Raw genomic sequence first — 23,666 nt, 5'->3', positions numbered from 1 at the left:
ATGGGAGAAGCGGGATTTTTGGAAATTAATTCGGACACCAGTATTTTTCACCTATGGCATCTGAGCTGCCGTGAAGCTCCCAGGACACCATCCTTCTGACCATGTTTTGGCTTTGCCTCGCACAGACTGGGCCACCAAACATCGTGTGCTGAGTCCTTTCCCTTTGTTCATTTAGCCCTTGCTCCTTATACTTATCAAAAGTTCATTACACGCAGGACAGGCTGCTTAAGAGGCCGGAAATAGATTCACCTCGCAGCTAATGTACATCAGCTTAGACGTCAGGACGCCGTATTCTCGCATGGCTCTTCCCAAGCCCCAAGAGAAGCCCCAGCAATGTGGCCTCGCGACCATTTGTTCTGGTAATATTTGAAGTTATTTAAAAATATATTTCCTACGGAGAATACCCCCAAACTGTCTGAACATCAGCCAACCAGTAGGTTGACAAGGCATCCTGAAGTGGGCTGCTAACCACATAGTCAGCAGTTCGAAACCTCTAGCCACTCATGAGATAAAGCAGGGCTGTCTACCTCCGTAAAGAGTTATAGTCTCGGAAGTTCTCAGGGGCAGGAATTCACAACCACTCCCCTGTCCTGTGGGGTTGCTAAGAGCCAGCATCAACTGGATGGCAGGAAGTTTGTTCTGTTTTGTTTTTAGTGGGATGTAACATGGTCGAGATAACATAGACCCTCGACTCGACTCAAGATTCTGGAAACGTACTTAAGGGGAAGGAAAGTGGTCAGGGAAGATTTGCTAGAAAAGGTGGTGGTGCTTCCGCTGAGTCTTCAGTAATGAGAGAGACTTTGCCACGCAACAGTGGAGGAGAGGTGGCAATGGAGACATAGCTTGAACGAAGCTGACTGAGGGGAGAAGCAGTGTGGTCTGTGCATGTTGTGTTGTGTTGTGCTGTGTTGTGTGAATGGGTGCGCATGGCAGGGTAATGAGAGCCCTTTGCAGCTGGAGAGAATCTTCCTTCCTGGTGAGAGTCCCTTGTCCAGTAGGGGGCAAGTCCTCATGCAAGGAGCTCTGTGGACTGTGGGATTGCGCCCCTGGGGGCCATCTCCTCCTCGGCTTCCTGGAGCCCCGCTTCCCCCCTGCTCCTTGACCTCTTGGTGACTCCATTAATATCGGTTCTTCAAGGAGAAAGGACCCTGCTACTCCTAACTTCGGTTCCCACTTGCCTCCACCTCCCCGGCTGTTGGCCTTGTGAATCAATATTTCATTTGAAGAGCCTTGTTGATGCCAGTTCTGCTTATTTGCTCCACAGCCACTGTGGGTAATGCTCGGTGGGTCTGTCAGTATGTAAATTAAACCAAGCATAGATAGCTTTGTGTTGCTTAATGTTCAGCTGATAAAAATTAATGTGGTGTGAAATGAGCATTTTATCTGACTGCAGATACAGTGACGGAGTTAATTAGACAGGCAGAGGGAAAATGTTATTAAGCGGGACGGGGGCTTTTTCATGACAGGGGGCTGACCCTCAGCCATCGGTTCGTAGGGACAGTGGGTGTGACCGTGATGTCTGAGCGGAGAGTGGCTGGGAGGCTCCCCTCCTGGAGCAGGCGCCCCAGGGGTACCAAGGACTGCATGGATCCTACCTGGAAGGATGGGAGGGAGGCACAGGCCAAGACAGGCCCGGCACTTTCAACTCCCTGCAAAGTGCATGTGTCAGCTTTGGCTGGCAGGTTGAGGCGGCTTCTCCTTGGGGTGGCATGGAGGCCATTGATAGACAGTTGGTTCTTAAGCAATGGAGAGCAAAATGGTGGGACACGCACACACCCCACGCTGCAGCCAACCCAGAGAAGCTAGGGACTCTTGCTTTCTGACTGCTGTTTTGCAAAGGGCCTCTCTGCTCTCCTGGTCTTTGCACTCGCTGGTCCTCCTGGTAAGAAAGTTTTTTTTTTTTCCCTTTCCCAGCCATGAACAAAGCCCGCTGCATTACACATATCTGCCTCCCCCGCAGACTGCAAGCTTCCGGGGGTCAGAGGCGTGTCATGCTTGTCATGGTCGCCACAGTGCTGAGCTCTCTGCTGACACTCAAGTAGGTCAGAAAGGTCATTGAAGAAATGATGCACACGATGTTCCCTCTGCTCAGAAGTCCCTTCCTGCTCTCGCTCCAGGTCCTGGGCCCGGGCCTGGGCCTCCCTGTGCATCCTTCCTGTCTTCCGCCGCGCTCTCCCTGCCTCCGAGTCAAGATCAGCTCCCTGGGTAGACAGATGCTCTTGGGGCACCTTATACTTTCCCTGCAGGACACTGTCCGGGTTTCTTATTTCTGATTGGTGCAAGCTCCAGGAGGGTGGGGACAGGGCTGTACTGCCAGCACCTAGCAAGGGGCCCTGAGGGCACAATGATGAAGTCCTGTAGTTCAAACTCCCCAGCCGTGCTCTGGGAGAAAGGGGTGTTCCTCAACTCCCCGCTAGACTAAAGCCTTAGAAACGCCAGGGGACAGTTCTACTGGGTCCTATCCGTTCGCTATGCATTGGCATCAACTTGATGTCAGTCCGTTAATGGGGACCCAGCTCATTCAGGGTTTCTAAGACCTTGTTGGACACGAATGAATGAATGAACGGTCTTTCTGATGCCTGGGGTATTCCTAGCTTTTCCTCAGTGTCTTGCTTTGGGGAAGTTCCCTAGGCTCTCCTTTCTCTGCGTCACTGGCAACTGTGAGTGCCGGCTTACCAGCCCTTCTACCCAAACAGGATGCAGCAAGTTGAAAGTACCCTTGGTGTGCATAGCACTTTGTGTTCTCAGAGCTTTGTCAGGGGCTCACACTTGGCAGTTTGGAGGACATGATTGCAGAAGTAATCAAAAGATGTATGCACCCCTTGGTACTTAAATAAGCAAATGCTGAGCCTATGAGTGTAGGCTCTCACAAGGCCACCGCTTGCCAAGGAGCCATCAGAAGAGAGGACTGGCTGTGACTATCCCAGTCTTGGTCATAATTGAAGGGGATGATGTCAGGAAATGCCCATTGGGTGGATCCAACAAGATTCTTGTTAGCCTTTGGGCCCAACAGTTAAAAAATCAACAACTAGGCTATGAGGCAGACGCGTGAGCGGGACTAGGGCCTTCCATTGGAATTGCCCATGCGGTTGCCCAGCATTTCTCTTGAGCCCCCAGGTAGATCTCATCTGCATTGTTCTGAGCTATAGATTGAAAGGCTTGGCTCTGCTCATGAACACTTTTGAACTTCCACTCACACCCCACCCAGGACTCCTGAGTTGCCCTGTCCTGAGAAAGGACTTGGTTCTTGCTCTGTAGTCTTCCAGCGCTCTCCAGGCCTCTGTTGATAAAGTTGCTAAATGGCCCTCTCGCGTGTATAGGCTTCAAGGCTTTACCTGCACTCTCACAGCTGTCACTGAGGAAGGGCTGGGGGCAATCAGGTGAGCATCGGTAGGCAGGAGTCTTTCTGTTTGTTTACCCATCACAGGGGTGAATAGGCCCAAAACCATCACAGAAACAACTCCATGTGAGGCAGATGAACAATTTGCTTGAGAAGCGAATCTGTGTCTTTGGCCCTTCCCCTGCCCTTGTCTCTCTGCCCATAGAGAAACCACACTCCACAACTCTTCTTCCAAGTTGCCTTCCAACTCACCTTTCCCCCCCTTGGCCCCAGGGACAGGAAGATGACCTGCCTCAACTCCTTAGAGTAGGCCCCCTTTCTTTTTTTTATTTTATTATTTTAACAATTTATTGGGGCTCATACAATTCTTATCACAGTTCATTCATATACATACATCAATTATATAAAGCACATCTTTACAGTCTTTGCCCTAATCATTTTTTTCTCCTCTTTTCTTTTTTTACATTTTATTAGGGACTCATACAACTCTTATCACCATCCATACATATACATACATCAATTGTATAAAGCACATCCATACATTCCCTGCCCCAATCATTCTCAAGGCATTTGCTCTCCACTTAAGCCCCTTGCATCAGGTCCTCTTTTTTTTTTCCCCTCCCTCCCCTTTCCCCCCTCCCTCATATGCCCTTGGTAATTTATACATCGTTATTTTGTCATATCTTGCCCTATCCGGAGTCTCCCTTCCCCCCTTCTCTGCTGTCCCTCTCCCAGGGAAGAGGTCACATGTGGATCCTTGTAATCAGTTCCCCCTTTCCAACCCACTCACCCTCCACTCTCCCAGCATCGTCCCTCACACCCTTGGTCCTGAAGGTATCATCCACCCTGGATTCCCTGTACCTCCAGCCCTCATATGTACCAGTGTACAGTCTCTGTCCTATCCAGGAGAGTAGGCCCCCTTTCTTTCTGTACTTTTGTCCCTGGACTTGGCCTCAACCCAACGCTGACCTTGCTTCTGCTGTGCCTGATCCAATTTGTGCCTTGTTAAAGTACAGCTGAGGTCATCTTTGACAGGACTCTTTATAGAAGTGGTTATGTGGTAGGCAAAAAGCAGCACTTCTGATCTACATTGTCCAAGGCATTTGTGTTTCTGTCATCTGTTTTATTTAGCATGTGCCCATTCAGTGAGGCACACCGATTTGATTGCCATCCAACAAATGAGGAAGTGGGGGGGGGCACAGAAAGCTCTAATGGCTTGTCCAAGGTAGGGTATATCCTCTGGAACACACCTGGGTTCATTGGTGCCCCACTTGATACCAACCCTTTATCATCATGGCTGCGATTCCATGAAAAATGGCATCTCTAGCCTCCAAGTTATGACTTCTAGCTTGCTCCATAGGACACCTGGCAAAGGCAAGCTGTTAAAACGAGCCTTTGATGAGATGAGTTGTCAGAGATCCGCCCGCTGCATTCATTAAGAATCTAACATATGTCCCAAGTGTCTGCCATGCTAGCCAGGGTAAGGATGGGGAGCAAACACAGAGGGAGCGAAGCCTCGGGAGGGGGACAGAGCTCATCCCAAATCACCACCAAATGAAGGGAAAGGGGAACCGAAATGAGTGCCATGAAGGCTTGTCTTGCTGGGAACACAGAATAGTCGCTGGTGGTGTCCTCAACACGGGCGAGGAAACCATGACCGGAAGCAGGAACATGCTGAACCAGACAACGGCAGTGTCATGTGCAAAGGCCTTGTGGTGCGATGAAGAACAATGTGTTTGAGGCAGCGGGAAGAGAAGCCTCTCTGGCTAGAACTCAGGAACCCCAGAAACCCCATGTGAGGTGTAGCTAGAGAGGAGGACAGGAGCTGAAGAGATCAGAGGACTTAAGCTTCCTGGGAGGCAGCAGGCATACCCACTGACATTTCTTTGCCCCCCTCTGTGGTTGAATTTGCAAATGAATTCGTTCAAAAGAATGCCTAGGGATGGATGATCCTGGCAGTTTGAGCTCTCTTTGTCTCCTCATGGCTCACTTACTCCTAGTTAAAACTCAAATCCCTTCTCCCTTTACCTATTCATGTATTTAAAATAGGTATTTATCACTAGAAGGGGGAGGCCAAAAGTTCCCCTCCCTTGTTTTCAGCAGGAATTCCAGGAAGAAAGCCCACTAAGCCTCAAACCCACTGAGCCTCCCTGCTGGAGCCGCGGGGAGCCCCTCAGAGAGGACAGACCAAACCTGTTAGGAAGAAGCTCACTGGTGTTTACTTTTCAAGTGCATGAAACCAGACACTGAAACCGTTCATTAAAAATTCTTGTGTTCAAGCAGACAAAGGAGAAAATCATTTCAGAAGCCCTGTAATGAATGTACAAGTGGGTACAGGCTATCTTGTCACACACACTAATCATGAGTAAACTCAAACGAAGGCTGTTTGTATTTGACTCTGTCTTTAATTGAAGCATGCTGCCAGCCGCCTCTGGCCCTCCACCTCCGGGGCCTGGACAACCTGTCTGTTGCTTTGGGGTCCTCCCGGCTGGGGCTGAGGGAGGGGGCAACTTGGAGGTCTGAGAAGCATCCCATCTGGGAATAAGAGGAGGAATGGGATGACATGAACACACACAGGCACTGCCTCCTGACCCATTGCACAGTGGCCCCACAAGGTAACACTCATCTCTACTTTAAAGAAGGGCCCCAGAACCCACTCCACAGTCAAGGCAGAGAACTGGCAGAGCCAGGGTTTGAATCAGGGCTTCTGGAGCCACGTGGAAACCTGCCTCCACAGCTGGTCTTCACATCTCGCCCACGTAGCGTGGCACACAGTTCCACAACAGTATGACCCGTGCTCGCTCGCTCCCCAGAAGCAGACTCAGTGGTTCCTGGCCAAAGTCACCTGGCGATCTGGGAGGACAGACGGACAAATATGGCCATGGAAGCCAGGCTCTGAAATGATCAGGCAGTTCATTTTGCAGAGCACACAGACCGGAAGTGTTTGCCAGATGGCTCGGTGTAACCCAGTTGAAGTGTCCAGAATATCCCTCTTCCTATTGAACTGTGGATCTGAGAGGGAACAGGATGTTCCCACTGCCCAGAAGTCTCTTCCTGCCCTCGCCCCCCTGGTACATACTGAGCCTCCTTCCCATCTCAGTTTCAAAGGCCACATCCTTGCCAGAGGTCCACCTGCCTCCCAGAAAACCGGCCTGAAGGGACTGCTATGTGGAGGGGGCCATTTGAAGGTGCTTATATTTTAATTGACAAAGTCAGAACACACACCCCAAAATTATTTTCACCAATGAGCACCATCTTTCCCCACAAGGTGGGCTTTTGACACCAAAAGTACAGGGCACCATTCTTTCTTTAGAGTGCGTTTGTTGCTGTTGCTAGTTGCTGTTGAGTGGATTTTGACTCGTGAGGTATACTTGTGTACGCCCTAGGATTGTCAAGGTTGGGACCTCTTGAAAGTAGATCACCAGACCTTTCTGAAAGACCATTGGAGGGGGAGAGGAGGGTGTTCAAACCATCAACCTTTTAGCTGGCAGCTGAGGGTTTACCCGTGTACATAGCATAGGATAAATACATTTAGCTCAATGCAAAACCTATTCATTCGTAGCACCATCAGCCCTTGTCCTTGGGGCGATTCAGACCATTGGCAACCCCCATTTGAGCACACAGGCTCATGGCAACCACACCCCGGACCAGGCCACACTGTTGACTGATGGTCTTACAGAACTCCTAATGGCTGAAGAGGAGGTGGCTCCTCCTCGTTCACCCAGAAATCACTGGGCGAAGCCCATGGTGGGACTTGTTGGTTGATAGCATATGTAGAGATCTGCTCCTTTGCCCATCTTTTTAAGGTAATCAGATGCATGGATCTGACTGCTCAGTTTAAAGATTGATCTGGAGTAGTTTGGAAGAGTTTTCTCGGATTCTTCATGGAGGGTCTCCTAGTACCTGAATAGACATGAGCCAATGTGGCTGGAATGGGACAAGTAGGGCTCCACGTTGGGCCCCCTTAAATGTCACCCAGCTGGGGAAAATGGAAGGAATTGTCTGACAAAAGGGAGACTCAGAGACCAAAAACTTAGGCCAAAACAGGGAGTAAAGTATGCACAGTGTCCAAAGGGGGCTTGGTGACTCTCTATGGTTCACTCTCGTCATATGAAAAATCTTTAAGAAAAGCCCCATACAAATGAAGCTGTATAGGAAAATAATTGTCACATATAAACACACATACAAAGTAGTATCCCAAATAAAACGGTTTTTTTTTCCCCCAACACTATGGTTTTTTGTTTTACAAAACAACCTTATCACCTTCAAAGTACTCTCAATTACACTTAAAACATTGGTCAAATCTATGATTTCATTCTTGGAAACATTTTTCAAACTCATCTGTTTGGATGGCTGACAGCACCTCCCTCGTTTTGTTCTTCACCCTGTTTTGTTCTATGTCATCAAATCGCTGTCCGTTTATGTCCCTCTTCACTCGCCGAAACAAAAAGAAGTCACAGAGTGAGGTCAGGTGAGTAAGATGTATGGGAAAAGAAAGCATGGTGTGTTTTTTTGCCCAAAACTAGCACATTGAGATGGCTGCGTGAGCAGGTGCATTGTCATGGTGGCAAAACCAGTCCCCTGTTTGCCACCAATCAGGCTTGTTTTGGTCACATACTGTTCTGCAATCTTTTCAGAACCTTTAAAATAGAAAGTTTGGTTAACAGTCTGATCCGGTGGCATGAACTCCGAATGCACTATCCCACTCATCTCAAAAAAGCAAATGAGGATCATCTTGATCTTCGATTTCACTTGAGGAGCTTCTGGGGGCAAGGTGCCAATGGTGTCTTCCACTGGCTTGACTGATGTTTGCATTCGGGGTTGTAAGAACACCACCATGCCTCATCGACAGTTAATGAACTTGGGGAAAATCTGGGTTGCTTAGGAGATGTTCTTTCAAACACAGCATATTTGAAATGGCGCTCTTCTTCTTGGTCCGTCAGAATCCAAGGCACACATTTCACAGTGACCCTTCTCGTTCCCAAATCTTCCATTAAAATTCACCGGTGGTTCAAATCACTTCACCATCTCTTCAACGGTCCATTGTTGGTCTTCAATTACAAGTGCACCAATTTTGGCAACATTTACATCCAGTTTGGGAAGTTGATGGACCTCCAGAACAAGGTTTGTCATCAATAGACATTTCACATATTTCAAAATGAGAAAAAAACACTTATACACTTGAGGGTTCTCTCATAGCACTGTCCTTGTAAGCTGTTCAACATCACAACCATTTCTGCGGCATTTTTTCCTAAACAAGAAACAGACTTTCACAACCACATGCTATTCTCTTAAATCGAACATCACAAAAAAAACAAGATTCAAGTGAAACTGCTTTTACAAAAAAAATTCACTGTGACCAGAGAGAACCTTCCCAGGTGATGCCACTGGGTGCACTAACTCAGACGAAGTTGCTAGATGTTCACCTAGCAAGATAAATGCTTATTATGAAAATTCCACCTAGTGGGGAATTTTTTTCCATTTGTGTGTGTGTGTGTGTGTGTTACAAAGGTAACTGAAAATCTGTCATCCTAGTGGTCTCACTCTCACTGCTGTTGTGTTGATTCTGTCGTCAAAGTAGCCCGATGGGAGAGAGTAGAACTTCATCTTTGAATTTCCGACACTGTACATCTTTACAGGAGTAGACAGTGTCCTCTTTCTTCCTGTTGGTGGGCTTGAACGTTGACCTGGGGGTTAGCAGTTCAGTGCCTAGCCCACTTAGCCCCCAGGGCTCCTGTCCTTGTGACGGTAGAGCTTCGGCGTTCCTGGGTATTGCCTGTGGGTCAATAGTTGTGTAATGCAAGCAGTCCTAGGGTTATGACTACAGACAACCTACAGTGAGTGACAAGCCAATCCCTGCAAAGCTGTAAAGCCTATTATATTAAGATGCTGAGGTACATAGATGGTTCCCAATAGCAGACAGGTGCTGCTTTTGATGTGCATCAAAGCATTCCTCTGATTGCTTTATGATTACAGTAAAGACATGTTCGTGTCTGTGGAAGTGTTTTTTTTAATGTTGTATGTGCATAGACAGGTCCACGACACACTGATCCTAAGGACACACTGGACTGACACCCCAAAGGAACTGTTCCTTACGGTTCCCGTTGATGTACAAATTCAACGTCGGACAGATTTAGGAACAGACCCTGTTCATAATACTCCGAGAACTGCTGGTATTCCATTGCCGACACACCACATGTTGCTAAGCCATCCCCAATGACTGAACATCAGGCTCCTTCTGGAATTCTGTGTGTATGTGTATGATTAGATTTGATCGTTTGAGATCGTGCTGGAGTTTTTAGAGTTTTTCGCTCCTGTCAGATTATTCCTCTCGTATAAAATCCCAGGAGAAGGATTATTGGGTCAGAGTAAGCACATCTTTAGGATTCTTGTTACAAATTACCATATTTCTTTCTGAAGGAATTATGCTGATTTAACTCAGCGCCCACAGCACTGGAGTCTCGGTTTCACTGCAGCCCGACCAACGTGAGGGCATTATTTCCTAATACTGAAATGCTACCGTTTCAAAGTTGCTTTAATCTGCATTTTTTATTACTGGCAGCGATGAAAATTTTCCCTACACGTTCATTTATCTAGTACTATTTGTGGAAAATGTTGTAGAGCCACACTGGGGAGTTGTATGTGAGTGGGAAACTTTCTTCACTTGTCATTGCTGGCGGGGAGGTGGGGGATAGATGATCACGAGGAATGAGTCCATAGGAATACAACTTGGATTCCTTCCAGGGATATGGAGTGGCTGCAGCTCATAGGATGGTCTTCCCAGATTAAACCATGAACGTGACAAAATATACATTGATGGTTGTAACTCGTGCTCAAAATAAAGAGCCTCATGGCGAGATGCCTCATTTGTTTGCCCCGTTGCCGTTATTGTAAGGCTTGAAGGAGCTTCTGGGCCGCCGTCAGCCCTCGGGACCGTCGGCGTTTCCAGGCGTCCACCTTAAGACTTTAGAAACTGGGAGAAGTAGAGCGTGAAAGCTCCTTGGAAGCAAAGATGGTGAAACTTGGTCTCCTGTACTTTGGACATGTTGTCAGGAGAGACCAGTCCCCGGAGAAGACCATCATGCTTGGTAGAAGGACCGAGAAAAAGAGGAATGTTAGACAAGACGGACTGACAATGGCTACAACAATGGGCTCAAACAAGAACAATTGTGGGGGTGGTGCAGGCCTCCGAGATGGGGGCTTGTTCTGTTGGGCGTAGGGTGGCTGTGAGTTAGAATCTACTCAGTGGCACTTAAGACGTCCTTAGCTATAATTGAGCATTAATTTCCACATGCTTTTAATCACCCGATTCTGTCTGGATCCCTAAAACAGCCACAAACACAAAACACAAACTCCCTGCCCAGAAGCACCTAAGCTGTGTCCCCACAGCCTCTCCCCCCTGCCCCCACCCCACGCAGCTGACTGGACTCAAATGTGTGCATTTCTGAGATTACAAAACACCATCGTGGCTCTCAACTCAAAACAAGTCTCTCCAAAGCCTAGTCCCTGGAAGATTTCAAAGTCTGTTTTCTTAACATTACACTAATAATCCGTTTCCTGCTTCTCCGTGCCTGCCACGGCCACCCCACCCCCCTTCTCCCCCACCAGGAAGGCGCTGAGCCCAGTGTTATGTAACTGTGACTCGGTACCCCAGCCAAGTTACGAGGAGCCCAGCGCTGGGCTTAGGGAACTGGTGTAAAGCTGCGTTCTCCTGCCCCCCACTTGCCAGTGAAGGAGCACCGTCTGAGGCTAAATGGATGAGTCTGAGTTACTGATCAGCTGCACAAAGCTCCCAGGGCCGACCCAGCTGCTCCCTGCAGCAGAAACTTTGGTAAACTGGCAGTGTCCTGTGCCGGGAACTGAAATAAGTGCCTCTCTGGCACCACGTTCACCGAGGACTGTGGACTGGCTGGGCTTGCCTTCCCCCTCCAGGGAGTGGCCTCAAAGGCGCTGCTGACAGGCCTCCTGCCCAGCTGCCTGGGTGTGCAAAGTCAAGTGGAGGGGATTCCGCCACAAGCATGCTGAAAATTACAAGCGCCCCAGACGCTGAGTGTGCGCTCATCAGTGGCTGCCTGGCCTGAGATGAGACCAGGAAGTGCTCCGATTTTCCTACTGCTTCCCAACCCAGCCCAGCAAGCAGGGAGAGCACTCTGTGGCCCAACGTCCACATGCACACCTTCTGTGCGCGTAGGAAGCCAGAGAAGATGGGGCATCACTTTGACCTGCCACATCCGAACCGCCCAGCTCCCTCGGTGCAGGTTCCATGACCTTCAACATCTGACTGCAATCCCTTTCTGTTTCCCATTTCCCCATCTGGAAATGGAGGCTAATAATAGAACCTACCTCATCAGGCGCTTGCGAGGATTACATGAAATGCAGACAGGAAGCATTTGGAAGAGTGTGCGAGCCGTAGTAAGGGGCAAAGACAAACGAGCGTTTATGGGAGGGGGTTTTCTTGCTGCATATTCCCCTCCCTTGCTGGGCTTGCTCCCTGGGGTGCAGGGACGATACTGGCTCCCCGGTCCCATGACTGGGGTCCTGCAGCTTTCCCAGCACACCGGTCGCTGTCCTGTCCATGGCATCCCCAGGTGTGCCGAGGAGGGCCGCGCCTTAGGGTTTTCCTGGCTGTCACCGCCTCCAAGCTGGTGGTCAGGCTTTGCTTCTTGCCAACCTTTCAGCTGGGAGTTGAGTGCTTCACCATCGGCAGCACCAGGGCCTCCAAGTAGTTATCTAACGTCCCTGGTAGGCAGCTGGGTTGAGATCCTGTACTGGGCTAAACAGTGCCCCTCCCAGCATGGCAGGGAAGAAAGACATTTTTTTTTTCCCCTCTAAATGTCTGGCCTCATTATGGCTAAGATAAAGCTCCTTTCCCTACCACCTCCCTACCTCACATTGTGGGCTTTCTGTGAAGCGCTGAGTCTGGTCGCTTTTGGATGTCCATTTAGGACCTGTTTAAATTCTTGCTGGAAACCTCAGCATGCTTTGGAAAAACACATATCGAAATGCCCTTGAAGAGGGAGCGGGGAAGCTGAGCATCACCAGCTCTGGGACTGAGCATGGCCTCCTGGGAGCATGGAAACCTTGAGGCTCTTTCCTGCCCAGCCCAGGTGGTCAGTCTGAGTTACTTTAGAAAATAGAGAATCGGTGGACATCCGTTTCAGACTACTCCCTGGGGAGGTAGTGAAACGTTTCGAGGTTGTCCGAAACGGTCATGAAGAAAGCCTTTCAAAGAAACCCATAACTGGGTGTTTCCACAAGGCTTACAGATTGCAAACATCCCCCCACAGGCTTCCATACTGAGAGGTGATCAAATGTGTTGGCCTAGCCACCTCTCTACCTCCCTGTGAGGGTAGGTGATGGCGGAGCGCGATAGACTTTTCCCCACCGTAAGGAAGACTTGAGCTTGATTCTGAACCAGTGCACGTCATGCCCTGCCAGCAAACGTGTGTCTTGCTGTGATGCTGAACATGTATCGGAGGAGGTTCCCTGATAAGATGGACTAAGAAGAAAGGCCTGGCTGTTCACTATCAACTCAAGAGGGATCCACAGCTGGGGATGGGCATGGGCATGGCAGGCCGGGCAGTGCTTCCCTCGTTGTGTGTCCAGGCCATCTTGCCAGCAGCTCACACCTACGGTTAGTTACTTGTGCTCAACATCAATTCCTCTGTATGTGTGCCTGCTGCCCCGACTGCAGGTGCACAGTGCAGGAGCATCCGGGATTGAAGGTGTCTTTTATGGCCGTGCTAAACTCGTAAAACCCAAGCGGGTGGTTTGGGGAGTCTTATTAGAGGGACATGTGTTTGGCAGCCTGGGCCATTTCAATGGCCGGCTGGGAGCCTTTGATCTGAGCTCTTGTATGGAGGGAGGCTGTCTCCCTGGGCAGAAAGCTGCTCCCTTTGATCAAGGAGAAGCTGTTCTGATCCCCCAGAGAACGGCTGGGCTAAGGGACCTGATCCTGGGACAGGGTTCTCTTCAACCAGAAAAGTGGAACCAGCCCTAAATGAGCTTCGGGACCCACACTGCCTCTCATTCACTCTCCCTGCCTGGCTTTTTCTCATCTATAAAACGGGGCTAATTCATACCTCACACCGTGTTGTGAAGGGGGAATTGATTAATTAATGTTTACGATCCGCTTTGAACTTGAAAAGGCTTCCCCTAGAAGTTGTTATTAAGCCTCTATCTTTTCTTTCTTTCCTTTTTGAACTTGGAGTCCTGGGGTGTGTCTCGCCCTGACACTCACAGGAAGCCGCATCGTTTGGCATCGTTTGGCCATGGCCAGAAGGGAGATAAAAATGTCCTAAGATGAATGTGGCTTCCCTGCAGGTGGCTGCCTTGAACCAGCGAGACAGTGTGTTCCTTGTGGGTGCGGAAGGACACCTCCGGCGAAAGGACAGCAAGACCAGTCACCAAGTCCTTGGGAAGAAGCAGGAAATAGTTCTTCAAACTGACACACGAGGGGGCGGGAGGAGGATTGTCTTCCTTAGTATCGGGCCACCGGTTCTCAGAAAAGTTTGCTCTTGACCCCTCTGACTTCATGCAGTGAGGCCGCAGGAAGCCAAATAGAGGGTCTGCCAGGTAGAAGGGTTGGTTTGTTCACTAGAGTGTAATCTCTAGTTCTGCTACCGATCTGCTGCCAACTGGCAGGACAGCAGCTAAATGCAAACACTGATCGGCAACCAGCTAATTGGTCTGTGCTCTGTGTAGTGACGGGGGAAAGGCGAGGCGTGTGTGTGTGTGTGTGTGTGTGTGTGTGTGTGTGTGTGTGTGTGTGTGTGTGTGTTGGGGGGTGGGGAGGGGGTCTATAACCCGACATTCCAATGCCATTAGTGCACCCTCTGGAACTCACAGAAATAACCAAACTGTGCCCAACTTTTGGATGAGCCAGCTCAAAACTGATTAAGGGCATTGATCCTGAGCACTGGCCATTCCCACCAAATGTACCTTCAGATCATTGTCTTTTGACCGGAGACACGAACTGCCTGTGATATGCATCAATACCTGGGCAGGTGCAGGGGTTGGAGGTGGGGGAGGGGGAGGGGGCAGCTCTTTCTTGCCGGAGGCTATGGCTACAGTTTCAAGTCAGTCGTGTTCCATACAACAGAACAAAGTATTGACGATTGGATTAGACAGCAAGTCAATCTACTTTTCTGGGTCCAGTAATCAAGGATGCAGGAGAGCCAGGAGACCCTCCAGACGTGCCTTTGTGAGACAGGGGGTGACCCACCTACACTGCTGCCTTTCAGCCGTTGGAAGCACCATTTGTACACCCCTTGCTCAGCAGTGCAAGGTGAGCCCTGCCCGTTGGTCATCTTACGAAGCCTTTGTCCTGCAATTTTGTGGTGTTTTTCTCAGGACTCCAAAATGCTATGCGAGGTGTCTAGCAGGAATTGGCTGCACCCTGGGACCCTACCTCTCAGAGTAAAAAAACTGGCCGACTGAACAAGGATGTCTAAAGGAAAATGTAATCCACCACTTCCAGGGGCTTGCATTCAGGTAGGGAGGAGAGGGTGGGGTGGGTGTGACTTTAATCTCACTTCCAAAAAGGCCAAATGTAGGTATTGGGCTATTTTAGCATCTTCTATTGAGCAGAGCCAGGACAGAAGATGCCATCTGAACAACAGCAGTGATGAGGTGGATGCTCATGACATACTTTCATGGAACTAAATCAACTGTCATGTGGAGAAACAGATGCCCAGAGTGGCAAAGTGACTTGCCTTAGGTCACACAGCTGGTTGGGCAGAGCCAGGGCTAAAAACAGGGTTCCTCTTTTTGCGGCCAGGGAAATGTCCATGGTACCGGGAGATTTCTCCAGATGGTGTCCATCTCTCTCTGGTTCTTCCTGGGCTAATGTCCTGGGCCTTTTGCTTTTCTTTCTTTTAGTTTTTCTCTTAACTCCTTAGCGTTCACTCTGTCAGAGAGAATTAGGCATGCACCTGGGCCACCCTTTCGTCTCCACTCTCTTCTGTCTCTGTTATGGTCTTGAAGGGGCCCCAGTATTTCAGGATATGAGAAGTACTTCTAAGGATTCATAACCTCCCACCATTTACTTAATAAATAATGAGTGCCTACTATGAACCAAGCACTCACCTAAGTCTCAACTCACTGCCACCGACTCAATGCCCACTCCTAGCGATCCTGTAGGACCTATGGGACCTTGTGACTTTCTGAGCCTGTGACTCTTTATGGGGGTAGAAAGCCCTGTCTTTCTCCTGTGCAGTTGCTGGTAGTTTTGAACTGCTGATCTTGGGGTTAGCAGCCCAATTTGTAACCACTATGCCACCAGGAACCTCCTATTAGGGACCCCCGCCAATAACCATGCCTTTGAATAGTCTACAGTCCTATGTGACGATTACAGGATATCAGCGATAGATATGAGAAAGGTGTCAATGATAAAGCGCGCCAGAAGATGATGTGTGCTGGAGGAAGGAAGACAAGAGCGGCGTAAGAGGAGCCGGCTGCAGGTTTAAATGATGTGCTTGGGATTGCCGTTGCTGGGCCCCGTGAAGTCGATCCAAACTCGGCGACTCCACAGAGAACATTACAACCGCTTCCTAGCATGTCCTAGGCCGCAGTTCTGCAGGGACAGATGAATAAAACCTTTCTCTCAAAGAGCGACTGGTGGGTTTGAACTAGTGACCTGTTGGTAGTAGCTGAACACTTAACCATTGTACCACCAAAGCTCCTTGTAATCAGGATACCAAAACCAAACCCACTGCCAAGGAGTACCTTCTGACTCGCGGTGACAGCATTTCTAAGATGGTAAATCTTTATAGGAGAAGAGAGTCTCAGATTGCTCCCATGGAGCACCTGGTGGATTTGAACTACCAACTTCCTGGTTAGCAATCCAACATGTTCTCCTCATGCACCTGCCCCCATCACACACACACACACACACACACACACACGCACACACTGCTTGTACTTTGATTGATGCCGTGACCAGTGGTCGGTGCAGAGAAATGTCCCAGCACTGTCTCCATTAACCAGCCCCGGTAGGTCTGGATCCCTAACTGTGGAGATCCACACGATATCTCTGCTTTTGGCAGCTACGACACAACAACAAGCTCCTTATCCTTTGCCTGGGGCTGCACTCTGGCCTAGCCCACCTGGCTTGGTTTGCAATAATTTAAAAGACGCAGAAACACACCCATATTCCAATAGAACCCAGTTGTGAAGTCTTTGGTGTGCCTACCTTTCTTTCAGACCAGCATCCAGCTCTCTGTACGTACTCCCAAGCACCCTAGCCTTTCCCTTCCCATGGGCAGTTTCTCCAAACACCTGGACAAAGCCAACCCATTCCACGTCCTTCCTCTCCTGGAGGCTTGACTAGGTTTCCTAGCCACCTGACCAGGTCCTCCAAGATGAGCTGGGCCTGGGCTATTCAGGCCCCTCCCTCCAGGGTGGGTGACACCTGCATTTGGACAAGCTGTGATGGTTAGAATTATGGTTGTGGTTAGGCACGGACAAATCTATTTTGGCTCATTGCCACCCCAGAGTGGCGCTGCCCCACAGGGGCATTTGCGGTACTCTTTGGTAAGAGTTAGATGGCTCGCCACGAGCTTCAAACCCACCACCCATGCTTCAGGAGAAAGGAGAGTCTGTCTGCTCTTGTGAAATGTCTAGTCTCAAAAATCCAAGGGTTACTCTGCGTGGGAATCAACTCTATGGTGCCGGGCGTTTTTGACTGGTTAGTGTTTGAAGATGGCTCCAAAGCCTATCTTTTGGTTATCAGCCATCAGGGATCCTGATCACAGCAGGAGCAGCCCTATGGAGGTCCCCCTTGCCCTGTTTCACATGCGGCGGTTTTATCTACCTGTAGTCAACCAGGGTCTGACAGATGAAAGGAACATTCCAGAAATAAACAATTCACCAGTTTCGACTTGCATGCTGTTCTGAGTAGCCTGATGGAATCTCGCGCCGCCCCACTCCATTCTTCCTCGGATGAGATTCCCGTGTGTCTACAGTGTCCAGGCTGCATGGTCCACCCACCCCAGAGTCAGTTAGTAACCCTCTCCTCAGTGATCAGATCAACTGGGGAACAGGGCAGAAACTTATTTTGCCCAATAAGTTGTCTCTATTTTATTAGTAATTGGTGTTAATCTCTTATTATGCCTAATATATCCGTTAAACCTCATCATAGGTATGCACAAAGCATATTGAAATACTCACACTCACACACACACACAAGTTCTGTCCTAACTAGTTGGGGCCTTAGGTGAAATGTACCCCCTACTGGTAAGGTCTACTCTAATGTGTCCCCGGTGCCCAATGCTCTTCTCAACATTTCTTTGCCGCATGAACTCATTGAACACACCCGGGCATGAGACGAGGCTGCCATTATTCCAAGTTCACACCACATGAAGCTGAGCCCACAGCGTGCCTGAGTCACACTGCCTTTAAGTGAGAGCTAACGTCCAAACCCCTGCAGATTGAGCTGACTCGACACCTTAATCCAAGAATGCAGATAGGATTCCGCTCACAGGTCAACTCCTGTGGCCTGGAAGTGCTGTTTGCAGGACTGGGCTGAGAAAGGTCTGGACCCAGGCTTGGAGTTAATAGGAAAACATTTATGATTGATTAGTAATGTTTACTATGGATTTAGAGCAGAGGACGTGATTATATGTTTGCTTTAACTCAAAGGACTATTGAAAGCTCAGGCCTAAGGCATGGCTAATGAGCTGGTCCCTAATACACTGTAAAATCAAGCGGCTAATATACCAGCTGAATCCAATTCTTACTCTGGATCTTTTTTTCCTGGCAAAAGTGGGATCCATGAGATTGAGGATGGAGTGGAATCGGTCTTAAATATGTCTACTGAGCAGAGGCTGGGTGACTTGCAATGGAGGAGGCGCTTGCTGCTGTAGGCTGGCCCTGGGTCCCTCCGCCTCCATCTGGTTGATGACTGAAAGATGCTGTCCAAACACAGCTCTAAGTGAGCCAGCCAAAGGCCTTCTTCCCCTCCAGAGTTTCCGGTTCCCATCAAAGGACCGATCAGAATGAACACAACATTTGAGGATGAGCGAGTTCACAGACAAGCATTGCTGCCCTGGCGGCTGCAGCTCTGATACCCCTCCGGCACTTAGGGATCCAAGAAACAGAGTCAGAGGGAAGAAGACAAAGCCCACCGGAGAGCATGCTGTTCCCCGGGGCCACCCTGGATTCCAGAACGACCCAGCTGTGAAAAGACAAGGTGCCTCACCAGCCAAGTCGTCCATGTCACTCATTTCAAACCTAAGGAGGCTCGACGCCCCTTGAGCATATTCATCTCTCCGTGTTTATTAAATTAAGCCCTCCATGAGGCTGCAACAACATACTGTTCACTAATAAGAAAAGAGACTGTTTTCCCCTCTGGGGAATATTGTAACTCAGATCTGTTCCTAGGTAGCATAAATGAACTCTGTGTGTGCACGGGTGTACACACAAGCACATGCGTGTGCATTTGGGAGGGGGGAGTCGCAAAGGAGGGTTTGAGAGCAAAGGGAGAAGGAAGAGGAAGCGGTCTGAAAGCTTCCACCAGAAACGCCACTCTGGATGGATGCCGATCAGAATGAAATCTAAGTGCTCCTGGCACAGGGCCTAGCGAGATATTAGTTTTTATAAAGCGAAAAATGAGCATGTAATTGTAGTGTCTCCATAGGAAGGAAACGGCAGGTCTGTTGAGGAGAACCCCCACGCAGATTTGAAAACCCGCTTACACGTAGGAAAATCGGGGAGGGGGGTCAGTGTTGGGTTTTTCTTCCCTCCCCTTTTCCTCCTGGCAGCATTAACATAGTCAAACAACTGGAGAGAGAATTCTATTAACGAAGTCAGTCCCATCGAGTTAAAGCCTAGGAACACTGCCATTGGGGCTCGGTGGGGAATCTACTCATTTGCAGCTTGGACCAGAATAACACGGAAATCCCATCCATTTAGAGTCCTATAACGGCTAAAGCTGAAGGAACATCAAGGACGCCCAATCCAAGTGTGGGGAGCTTATGAGAGAGGGGCTGGAAGACAACACATGGGGTAGAAAGAAAGCTTGAGAGCAAGTTTTGGTTTGGGGTGCCGTGGACCCAGGGAGGACTTGTTCTCAGAAAACACGCTTCATTCAGAGACTATTACAGTGACAGTCTCAGAAGGAAGCTAAGGAGATGTATTGAGTAATCAACTGAGACTACGATTACACTACGTTTTCAAGTTTCCAGTTAAAGCCAATGGCTGTTTTGTAGCAGAGGCTAGGGAACCTGGTTATCGTGTAGGTTCCACATACAGAGAGCTTTCATCCTTCATGCTGATGACGTGAATCGGGGTGAAAATAAGATTACGGTGGGAGGGGGCGGACTAAGAACATGCGGTAAGAGACCCGCCAATGGTTTCTGTTCATGCAGATGTTCTGGTGACGACGGGGACGCGTCTCGGGACATGAGTGTCGAGAAAGATGAAGATGAGTAGATATTTGAGTGACCTAGATATGAGGTGCACACGTTATGGCTCCCGAGTGCAGCTGGATGACTGAGGGCCAGCCAGGCAGCAAGCAGGTCAGGGAAGGAGGGAAAGGCCTGCTCTATTCTGGAGTGAATCTTTGAGGGGAAGCAGGAATCACCACCGGCCAGGGGAAAAGGAGTCTTGGGGCTGAGTGCTGGCGAGAGCATCAGAGGAGGAGGCGGGCCCTCTGAGAGGCCTTTGAAGCCTCTCAGGATGTAGCTGTTTCCGGTGACAATGGCTCTTGCATGTGGACAGATTCTCAGATGAACACATCACAGACCGGGGCATGATGATGGTGATCATTGAGAATGGCCTTGCCATTGATAAGCCCTGCACAGACTCATGTGGTCCAGACCCTGTGATAGAAGCCAATCCAGCCAAGCAATACTGGGATTAGAGGAGACAGCAGGGCCCTGGACGGCTATCCCATTATCCTGGTAAGCCTCCCCGGCAGCCAGGGTGGTGGGGAATAAGGTCAGTCTTCGAACCTGAGATAGGACAAAAGGCACAAAGGACCTTCCAACTGCACCCAAATTTAGTGGTTTCCATACTGCCTTTAAAATGCTCCTGAGGTGTGCTTCGTAATCCATAAGCCATGAGAACCTTGCATTTTTGAGGAGAGATGTACTTATTTCCAAGCAACAGGTACATCTATCAGCAAGGTTTTGTTATGCATCTTCTAGGTGGTGAGCACTCTCCTGAGGCACAGAGCGCTAGGTCCCTGCTCTACACAGCCTCCGTGTCCAGGGCTGTAAAGTCAGGCTGCATTGGCCAGCTGTCCCTCTGTGTTCTCTGTACCCACACCCCTCTGTGTTCTCTGTACCCACACTGTACCCACTGTCCTAGGATCTCCGTGTGCTTACTAGGACTAGAAGTTGGAATATATCTAACTATCCTTACTCCTTCATTACCAGTGGGGAAACTTTTGTTTGCAACGTAATACTTTTTTCAAAATAAATCTTTCCCCACCCCAGTTTGTGTGCCTGTGTGTGTATATCTTTATGCGTGTATGTATATACGTAAATGTGTGCATATATGCATATATACCACATGTGCTTATGTACGCATACAGACTATATGTATCCAAAAGCAAAACCAAATTCCAGCTCATAGTGACCCTATAGGACAGAATAAAACTGCCCCTTTGGGTTTCTGCAACTTTAAAGTCTTTATGGAAGCAGCCAGTCTCATAATTTGCTGGAGGAGTGACTGGTGGGTTAGAACTGCTGACCTTGCAGTAAGCAGCTCAATGCCCAGACCGCAAAGCCACCAGGGTTACCTGGGTGTATTATATACAAGAGTAAATCAAAACGAATTGCTATTATGGTTCTAGTTCATACATGCATGCGTTTATTTCAAATAAAACATGCTTAAACATGCCTCTGCCCTCCGTGGATGGCTGCAGACAGGTTCTCCCAGTAACACATTTGTTGGCCTCTCATTAGGGAGCTGTCAAAAAAAAGGCCCAATCCTTAGAGTAGCTTCAGAGGGAGAGCTGCTGGACCAGCTAAATGGAAAACAGAGAGGTCAGCTCAGAAGGCGATGCCGCTTTGGCAGGGTCTCCAAAGGAGTAACTTGGTAGATTTTCTGGGAGCTTATTAGGAAGACGTTTTAAGAAAATGGGGGGAATGAATGCATTGTTGTTGAGAAAAACTCAGGAGAGTTGAGCAGATGAATGTTTTTCTCCTGACCGTGCACTGTTCCTTCTTTGACCGTGGCAATCGCTGTCCTTTGGGAATTCTGCTGAGGCACCTAGCCGGAGCCCTGACCCTATCCTTTCAGGCTTCTCCCCACCACTGCATCCCACCCCTGCCCCAAAGCCAAAGAGCCGTTCAAAGGAACACGATTGGATTCCCTCATTGATGGCGTGCTGTCTGTCCATCCAGAGTGCAGAGTTCTATGGGAAAGGGCTGCAGAGGTGGACCCACCACCTTCAGAAGATGACAGACCAGGGGGGAGGTTGGAGAGAGAAACAGTAGCATGTACATATGCCTGGGGGGGAGGGGCTGAGTGCACACGCACACGGCTGTGTATACGCGTCTACCTATGTGTCTAGATAGAAAGGGTCCTGGTGGCACTGTGGCTTAGGTATCGGTCTGCAAACCTCAAGGTGAGCCACCACCAGTCCCTCCTCAGGAGAAAGAGAAAGCTGTCTGTTCCCACGTAGATGTGCGAATTCAGAAACCCTGTATAGGGAGAGAGAGGAGGCTTCCTACTCTCAGGAAGATTTACAGTCTTGGAAACCCACCGGGCCATTAGTTGTACCCTGTCCTGCAGGTTTTCTATGAGCTGGACTCCGTTAGATATCGAGGAGCTCGGTTTTTGAGGTTGGGACCCCTGTGGCCAAGTGGCTTACGTAGGGCTCTGCTAAATGCAAGATCAGCAGTTCGACACCAGCTGTTGCAGGAGGGTTTTTGTTTTGTTTTTATGAGGGTGTGTGCATCAATCTCAAGATATGGAAAGGGGAGCACTGTAGTCACGCTGCCTGGCCCTGGAGGTGCCCCCGTGACCACCGTGGAAGTCTGTAGGAGGCTCCAGCCTGGCTGCCAGCGTTCCCGAGCTGGGAGCCTGACTGCGGTCCCTTCGTGCCTTTTCACGGGGTCTGTTTGTGTCTACAAGAAGGAGCGTGTAGGTCAGCGCAGTCCTTTGGAGCTGGTTTTCCATGTTTGCCTTCATCTTCACTGGAGGAAGGCTCTTCCTCTCACCCAAGACCATCATTTCTTTCTCTCAGCTAGAGGACCGGGTCTTAGGAGCTGCCAGTGTATTCGTGCGAAACTTCGATTTTAAAGTATCAGTGGATTCATGTCTCCATGCAGTGGATAGCAATTCATAACTCATTCTCAGGAAGTACACGCCGAAATATGTCGATTTAAAGGAGCAAATTGTTTAAGAAAATTTTAAACTATGGCTATCCATGCAGAAGGAACTCTCGTGACTCCGTGGGTAAAGCATGTGCTGCCAACCAAAAGGTGCCCAGTGCCCGGTGGGACAAAGATGTGCTAGTCTGCTTCCTTACAGATGTGTGGCATCGGAAAGCCGTGGGACCGTTCAACTGTGTGCTACGTAGCGTGACGTGTCTTCAACACTCCCGCAGTTAGTTGTGTTTTATTTTTACCCTTATAGACAGAGAAAGTCAGAGCGAATGCGAAGCTAAATGTCCAGACAAATTAAGTACAAGGAGAAGGTGGACAATGACTATACGGATGTGCCTTGGACCTTCTTCTTTCTGCAAGTTCCAAGTTGTTTCCAAGCCAAAAGGAATTTTAAGGAAATCACGATGAATGATCAAGCCAGCTTTGAGTGTGGCAAGCATAGCATCCTCCAAGTCAAAACTCACTCCAGATAGTTAAATTCAAGGCCTGCGCCCCCAGAAGCCTGTGGCTCCCTGTACTCCAGCTTTAGTGGAAGCCCCCAGACTTGTCAAGGTGGATCGTGCAAACCAGAAGTTAGGGTACGTCTTCACTGAGCCATCTCGAGCCTCTCCGTTCGTGCGCAGAAGTGTCTGGATTTAGTCCAACGAAGCTAAATGGAACTTGCAACCCAAAATATGTAATGACTCAGCCCGCAGTAATAAAGCAGCCCTGGAAAAGTCCCGAGAGGGATTAATCTTAATCGGCAATTAAGATAAAGCCTGGGCACATGCTAATCCAAGGCTTAATCGGAGACGTTTTAATGTGCTGCTGTGGTGTGGCTATAAGACTAGGGTTCCACGAAATGAACCTGGAATGTGAGTTGTAGAAGGAGGTGTCACGGCACACGGACAGCGCGCAGGCCCCGCAGTGAACTGAGGTTTGCAAGAGTGCTGGGAAGGCTGGGCTAGCTAGCATGTGCCCAGGTGTGGAGTGCCCTGCTGGTCAGGCCC

Source organism: Tenrec ecaudatus, chromosome 14 (genome assembly GCF_050624435.1).
Source record: "Tenrec ecaudatus isolate mTenEca1 chromosome 14, mTenEca1.hap1, whole genome shotgun sequence".
Taxonomy (NCBI): Eukaryota; Metazoa; Chordata; class Mammalia; order Afrosoricida; family Tenrecidae; genus Tenrec; species Tenrec ecaudatus.
Note: the sequence above shows the minus strand (reverse complement) of the source record.